Here is an 8,603-nt window from a genome sequence, read left to right as displayed (position 1 = left end):
GGATGTTCCTGATTTTCACAATATTATGAAGATGAAAAAAGGCAGTCCTTGAAATTTGCTTAATGTGAGAATTAAACTACATGTCCTGATCAAAGATAACTCCTGGTGCTTAGGCCCCAGAACAATAACTTCAGTTTTATCTGAGTTTAACATTAGAAAATTACAGGCCATCCAGGTTTTAACATCCTGAAGGCACATTTGAAGTTTAGCTAACTGATTAGTTTCATCTGGCTCGAGCAATATTTCCAGATAATATTGCCTAAAAGAAGCAGTCAACAGGATTGGTCTGAGGACAGATCCTTGAGGAACTCCATGACTAACTCTGGCGTGCATGGACGACTCATTGTTAACATGTACATCGATCTGATAAATAGGAATTAAACCAGCTTAGAGCGTTTCCTTTAATGCCAATGAAATGTCCCAGTCTCTGTAATAGGATCTGATGGTCAGTGGTATCAAATGCAGCACTAAGTGGTAAAACCAGTACCAGTACAGTAATGCAATGAGGAGGTCGTTAGTAATTTTTACCAGTGCTGTCTCTGTGCTATGATGAACTCTAAATCCTGACTGAAAATCCTCAAACTATTGCTCCGTAGAAAGTCACACAGCTGTTTAGCAACTGCTTTCTCCAGGATCTTAGAGAGAAATAGAAGGTTAGATATAGGTCTATAGTTTGCTAAAACATCCGGATCAAATTTGGGCTTTTTCAGAAGAGGTTTAATTACAGCTACTTTAAAGCACTGTGGTACATAGCCTGTTGATAAAGATAGATTGATCAGAAGTGCTGACTAGGGGTAAAACTTCTTTAAGCAACCTAGTCGGGATGGGGTCTAAGAGGCAGGTTGATGGTTTAGATGAAGAAATTATTGAAGTTAGTTGGTAAAGATTGAGGGAAGCAAAGCAGTCTAAACATATATCTGGCTTTACAATTGTTTCTAAGGTTCCTGAGTTTAGAGATAAGTCGGTGCCAGTTGATGGCAGGTCATGGTGAATTTTGTTTCTAATAGTTAGAATTTTATCATTAAAGAAGCTCATGAAGTCGTAACTACTGAGAGCTATGGGAATACTTGGCTCAATAGAGCTGTGACTCTCTGTCAGCCTTGCTACAGTGCTGAAAAGAAACCTGGGTTTGTCCCTATTTTCCTCTATTAATGACGAGTAGTACACTGCTCTGGCATTACGGAGGGCCTTCCTATAAGTTTAAAGACTATCTTGCCAAATTAAACGAGAATTTTCCAGTTTGGTGGAACGCCAGTTCCTTTCACGTTTCCGCGATATTTGCTTTAATTTGCGAGTTTCAGTATTATACCATAGTGCTAACCGTCTTTGTTATTATTATTATTATTATTATTATTATTATTATTTTCTTTTTTAGAGGGGCTACAGAGTCGATTGTCATTCGCAGCAAGCCTGCAACACTATCAACAAGATGATTGATTTGGGAGGGACTGAAATTAGCATAGAAGTCCTCCGTTACTTTGTGATCTGATAATGAATTTAGAGCTGATGGAATCGCATCCTTAAATTTAGCTATAGCACTATCAGACAGACATCTTGTATAGAAATTTTTGCCCAATGGCGAGTAGTTCAGCGATACAAACTCAAAAGTTATTAACAGTGGTCAGATAAAGACGGATTCTGTGGGAACACTGTTAAATGTTCAATTTCAATACCATACACCAAACAAGGTCGAGGGTGTGGTTAAAACAGTGAGTCGGTTCATGAACACTCTGAGAGAAGCCAATGGAATCTAACAGAGAGATAAACGCAGTACTGAAGCTGTCATTCTCAACGTCCACATGAATATTAATTTTTATTTTATTGTAGGGGATTAATATTATTAATCCCAATAATACAATAATAACTTTGTCCGTTTTAAGGACTAAAGTTGACAAAAACTCAGCAAATTAAGATAAGAATTCAGAGGACGGAACAGGTGCTCGGTACACTATAACAAAAAGAATTGGTTGCAGTGATTTCCAACTTGGGTATGAAAGACGAAGAACAAGGCTTTCAAATGAGTTATAATTTAGTTTAGTTTTAGAGCTGATTAGTAGGCTAGAGTCAAAGATAGCTGCAACTCCACCTCCTCGGCCTGTGCCTCGAGGAATGTGAGTATTAATATGACTGGGAGGGGGGATTCATTTAGGCTAACATATTCTCCATCACCCAGCCAGGTTTCAATAAGACAAATTAAATCAATATCATATTCTGATATTAGTTCATTTACTAGTACACCTTTAGAAGAGAGAGATCTGATGTTTAAGAGTCCACATTTAACTCTCCTATTCGTTTGCAATATTGCTCTTGTGGTTTTAATTTTTATGAGGTTTTTATGCACAGCTCCTCTTCTGTTTACCTTTGATTTAAATAATTTTGATGGTTGGGGGACAGACACCATCACTATAGGATTTTCACTAAGTAACTCCTGAAATGGAGGAGCAGAGAAGTGTGTTAGACTCCGACTCTGCGAAGGGTTTTGGGTGGGTAACTCCTGAAATGGAGGAGCAGAGAAGTGTGTTAAACTGCGACTCTGCCTCCTGGTCTCAACTCTGGGTTGTCATGGATTTGGTCCACTAATAAACTTGGCCAGATTTCTAGAAATGAGAGCTGCTCCTTCCCAAGTGGGATGGATGCCGTCTCTCCGAATTAGACCAGGTCTTCCCCAGAAAGTCTGCCAATGATCTACAAAGCCCACATCGTTTGCTGGACACCACCTCGGCTATACATGTGATCACTGGTCAGATTTGGCAGGGGTCCATGCTGTCCGACATTGTTTTTGCATATGTACACACCAACTCAACATTAATCTTAGTGACCTCCGATTGGCGTAACCGGGAGTCATTACCGCCAACGTGCATAACAATCTTAGTGTATTTAAGTTTATCCTTAGCCAGCAGTTTCAAATAAGACTCAATGTCGCCCGCTCTGGCCCCAGGGATGCACTTAACTATGGCCGCTGGCTTCGCTAAATTCACGTTTCTCAAAATGGAGCTGCCAATAATCAGAGTTGGTTTCTCAGCTGGTGTGTCGCTGAGTGGGGAAAATATGTTAGAAACGTGAACAGGTTGGTGGTGCCCCGTGGGCTTTGAATGCTTACGACTATTCCTCCTTCGGACAGTCACCCAGCCACCCCGTCCCGGCTGCTCAGGAGATGCCGGGGGACGGCTACCACAGGCTAACTCAGGCCGTTCCGCACCGACAACCGGGGACTGGCTAGCTACAGTAGCTAAAGACTGATCTACCAAGGTGCGGAGCCGGACTAAATCACTGAGCCTCACCTCCCATTTTAAATCTAAAGGCATTAACATGGTGTGGGTACCCCCTTTGCAGCTTCCACTTTTCTGGGAGGGCCTTCTAGAAGACTCTGGAGTTTTTCTGTGGAAATTTTTGCACATTCATCCAAAACAGCACTGATGTTGGACCCCAGGCCTGGCTTGCAATCTCCGTCCGAGTTCATGCCAAAGGTGTTCGAGAGAGTTGAGGTCAGGGCTTTGTTCGGGCCAGTCAAGTTCTTCCACACCAAACTGGGAAAACCATTTCTTTATGGAGCTGGCTTTGTGCATGGGGTAATAGTTCTATTAAAACAGGAAAAGGCCAAACACAAAAAGTTGGAAGAACTTTCTAAAATTGTATGCTGTAGCATTATGATTTCCCTGAAAACACAGCCCCTCCCAAAAAAATTGGGACTGGGGTGTCTCAGTACTTTTGTCCATATAGTGTAGTTTAGATTCGGCTACGTGTGTTGCATTCAAATTATTTTGAACAATTTCTCAAATTCTTTCCCATTTGTTTAAACTTTGAGTGACAGCCCTAACAAGCAGTAAACACAGCATGCCTCATTTTATATTGACCAAACGTATACACACAGTATGTGTTTGTGCATATATAAAAAAGAGGGGGAAAAGGATGGCACGTAATGCCATCTCATAGCTCAACAAGACCATCCTCCTTGGCTATTAAAATTCTTCACAAGCGCAAACAGCTCTCAGAGCAAACACGCAACAACCGGAGCTGCAGAAGGGTTTGTCTCTTTAAGCTTCATGCAGTCAAACCTTTTGAATAGATGCTCGCTAACAACTTTAGCTCGTTGTGCACTTCTAAAGGAAGTCTGGGGGTCGAGACCGCCGGCAGAGACTGGCAGGGCAAGATTCACTTTTATAACAACTTGCTAGAGCCTGACCTTACATGTCAAAGGTACAGTAAATGTAGTGAAGTCGAGCATGACGTTTATGGGTCATACCTGCTCTAAATTATTGGGGCACCCTTAGTCTTCATGGTTGGCGTAATGAGGACGTCAAGGACAAGGTGAGGTTATGTCTAACAGTTGAAACACAGAGATGAACATGTGCGTAGGAAATCAGCAGTTTCACAGCATGCAAGGCTAACGAGCGCCATATTGGCAGTGGTGGAGATCAAATACATGATCTTTCAGCAATGTGACGGTGGCAGAGATGGCCACTGGTGGTTAGTGAAACCGTGTATGAAAATAGCTCAAAAAAGGTCAGTGCAGCGTAACCTTTGGGCAGAGTGTCACTTTCTGAACACACAGACCCAACACACAGCAGCAGGATGATCAAGCTGCCCTTTAACATTGCATCATGATTGATTGGCTCTGACGGCTTTACTGACCTCATTTAGTGAATATTAGTAAATCGCTATCTCTGACATTACACAGTTAATGCAGAGAAACCGCTCATTAAGAGAGATTAAGACTCTGCAATGTAGTGACGCTAATGGCTGGTATTCTACCTAAGTTTAAATAATATGCAGCAGGTGTAAGTACTGACACTGGGAAAGTTTTGCTGTAACTGCATGTGGAAGACTGCACAACTATTGTTTCGCTGCTGCTGCTTTTAGATTTTGCATTTTAATTAAAAACGACTTTGAACAGAGCCCCAGGAGGAAATCAGTCAGAAAAGAGAAACAAAGAAATTGTAAACAAAACATTATCTTTAAAAAATGTCAGCCGTGTTTCGCACACATACACACACACAGGCACACAGGAAGAAAACAAGGTCTGACCAGTGGCCATTAAACAGCCATTAGTCCAGCTGACTCACCTCTTCAAGGAGCAGTATGGCCCAAGGAACAGTGATGCACTTTGGGTCGCATTGTGGTTCAGTTACTGCAAAATCTCAAAGGTTAATTCAAAGTCAGAACATTAATTCTTCAATAAATCATCCTTAACTCCTAATTATTTTCCTTCCCTATTTGACTGTCAACAGTTAGCACAGGTTACGCCTCTTCCTGTCCTCAAGCCACCTTAGAAACAGTAATGAGTAAACAAGCTCGAGTCCAGGTAAATCTCTGATTAGCTGAATATGATAAGCTTGCGGATCATTATAAAATTGGCTGTATTCCATTTTCAACAAGAGCCAGTAGCTGAAGATGTTGAAGTCTTCAGCCCTCTGCCATTGAAGCGTTCAAGTGAGAATTATTTCACTTTCTCTACTTGTCAGACGTCACTATTAATGGGCATGTGTCCATATTTATAGGTATTGGTTCAAGGATGAAAGGTATATCTTGGTCATCATTTTAAATTCTGCAGGTTTTATGAAATGTAGTTGATCAATTGAGATGCTCATTTTCTTTGTCTTCTTTCCAGTCCTTTAGCACCACGCTGTGCCTCCACTGGTTAGTGCAGGTGTTAGAGAGAGTGTGTGTGTGTGTGTGTGTGTGCGCGCACTGCAAACACCTGCCATATGCATGTGTGTTAAGTGTGTGTAGCATTCTGGTGATCCTCATGTTTTCTAGAGGTTTAAGGTTAAGCACATTGTTAGTGAATTTAAGGCGTTCACAAGTAGAGGAATAAGTGTGAGAGTGTGTGTGTGTGTGTGTGTGTGTGTGTGTGTGTGTGTCCTTGTGTGTGCTTTTGAGTGACAAAGAGCAGGAGAATGAGAGGAAGTACCAGGATTTGGTAAACATTGTCATACAGCAGAAAATAGGGATAAAATAGGGAGCATGCTGAGAACAATTATGCAATGAGATGTTATTGTTTACCTGTTTTTGTTCCATTTTTGCCAATTTTCCTGTCATTGTGGTTGTTGTCACCAACAACCCCCCCCCCACACACACACACACACACACAAAACCACATTTACAATCCAACGCAATAAAATCTGCATTTGTTATTTTCATCCTGTCTGACATTTCTTCAGAAGCTATCTTCTTTTTAAAAAAGCAGAAAAAAGCAGATACACTCATATTCCCCTTATTCCCATTCTCCAGGTAGAGTTAAATGTGAATTAACCTCATATGCCTGACAGAACTGACAGAAGTTTATTTTAAACACTAGTGGGGACCCCATGTCAGGCTGGATTTTGGAGAAATGTGTCAAAACGATGCATGAATAGAATATTTACAACTTTTTGAACGGTGCAGCAAAATCATGGCAACTAGAATGCTTAAAGGTCATATTATGCTTTTTGGCTTTTTCCCTTTCATTTATTGTGTTATATATCTTTTTTGTGCATGTAAGAGGTTTGCAAAGTGAAAATTAATATCTCCCACAGAGGCTCCTGAACTGCTTGAAAAACAGTTCCATAGTAGTCCAACCTTTACTTCTGGGTCATCTAAGTGACACATGTCATAATGCTCACCTAGAAGCTAGTGTGGCACCAACACAAGCAATGGTAGTAAAAATCTTATCCACAAAAAATAATTACGCTTCATGTTGTTCTGCCTGTGTTTTGGAAGCCGTGTTTACTGGCTGAAGCAATTTTGTTTTGGATCACACTACCATGCTTGTCAGGATCCGCCCTACTCTGCCATGTGCAACTCCCAGCTAAGATCGAAAAGAAGTGAGATGCTTCACTCCGTAGCTCAAACGGAGCGTTCAACACACAGGGTGAAAAGAGGAACTGCAGCAATGTGCAGTATGACAAAAACATTTACAACCTGTAAATGAGCATAATTTGACCTCTTTAAGTATAAACATCATGTGGCTTCAATTAAAGGAATTTATTTCTTGCTGAGAGTTAGATAAAAATGTACCACACAAACAGAGCCCAGACAGTTTGGCTTGGGGGTCACACCTCCTCCAACACTGGAGCCCTCCAGGTCGGGGTGCTCAGCCCCTTCCTATTCACGCTGTACACCCATGGCTGCAACCACTGACATGAAGAGAACTCTGTTGTGAAGTTTATGGACAACACCACCATCATCAGCTGGATTTTGAACAACGATGAGTCTTCATATTGGGAGGAAATTAATAATCTTGCAGAGTGGTGTATAGCAAACAACCTACTGCTCAACGTCAGCAAAACCAACGGGCTAATTGTTGTTTTTAGGAATAAGGAGATAAAGACACAAACTCCTGTCTGAGGTGGAGCAGGTGAACTATTTCAGGTTCCTGGGAATCAGCATCAAAGAGAATCTGACATGGTCATCTCACATCTCCACGCTGGTGAAGAAAGCTCAGGTGTTGAGGCAAAGTTTGTTACCTTTCAACTGTTTCCCCTGTTTCCAGTATTAATTTTAAGCTAAGCTTACTGGCACTAGCTTCATATTTACCGTACAGACATGAGAGTGGTATCTATCTTCTCATCTAACTCTCAGAGAGAAAACGAATAAGCGTGAGCCAGAGGTATTAGGGCCAGTGAGCACATCTCGCAACAGCAAAATATGCTGCACACCAACTTGTATAATCTTTAATTTGGGTATGTTCTTTTAGGCACTTTTCTTGAAGATAGGCTGGGGTTTAGATTAGAGTTTAAAGGTCTAGGATCATGTGAAGAACATTTGGGACAAAAAAAAGCATGGATTTGTTCTTTAAGTTAAACATTACCACAGGGACCATCTTAGATGATCCCTGATGGGAGGCTGGATCACAAAACTGAATAGTAGGATGTTGTCTTTTTAAAAAAAGCTGTATTTTAACCTTACTGTAAATATGTTTACCAGAGTGGTGCTTTGTCTAAGCTATTTTCTACCAAACTGCCCCACTCTGCCACTTCTTCTCAACTCCTATTTAAATTGATACTCAATGTTGTTTCAATGATTCACAATATGATGCTGCCAGTCTCACTGGAGCTATCGTAAAGTATCAGCAATCCATCATCCACGCCATATTAATCACAGACTAGCTGCCATCCACGTTCTGAATTAGCTTTGCAGAACGGAATCCCTCTGAGATAATCACTTTTTCATCACCAGCAATGTGACGTGTGATATGATGGGTAAAACAAAAGGCAGATGTGTGTCTCTTTGTTCAGCTGCATGTAGAAGTGGACATTCCACTGATTAATCCACTGCTCTATGTAGTTTATAATGGCATTTAAGGTCAGTTAGGCAGCCTTTAATGTCTATTTAAATGGCAATATTTTCTAGTATAAGTCCTTGAAGAGTCTTGATGTTGTGGCGCTTTCACAGTGATTTAATTGAACCTGTTAAGAAATTTAATTTCCATCTTAAATTGTTTTACTTTGACTAATATTCTGTAACAACCAACATATTTATATCTAGGTGTATGGATCAAAGTACACTATGATATATTGTTCCAATATCTCTCTGAAGATACACTGCCTGTTTTGTACGTTTACCCATAATTTGATGCTTCACAAACATGAGTTGTATCTCTAATTTTCTCTCTAGTGAGGAAG

The sequence above is a fragment of the Micropterus salmoides genome, unplaced genomic scaffold (assembly GCF_014851395.1).
Source record: "Micropterus salmoides isolate LMB-PRFRI ecotype aquatic unplaced genomic scaffold, ASM1485139v1 Ms_hic_scaffold_1, whole genome shotgun sequence".
NCBI lineage: Eukaryota > Metazoa > Chordata > Actinopteri > Centrarchiformes > Centrarchidae > Micropterus > Micropterus salmoides.
The sequence above is the reverse complement of the archived record's forward strand: the minus strand, read 5'-3'. Positions refer to the sequence as shown.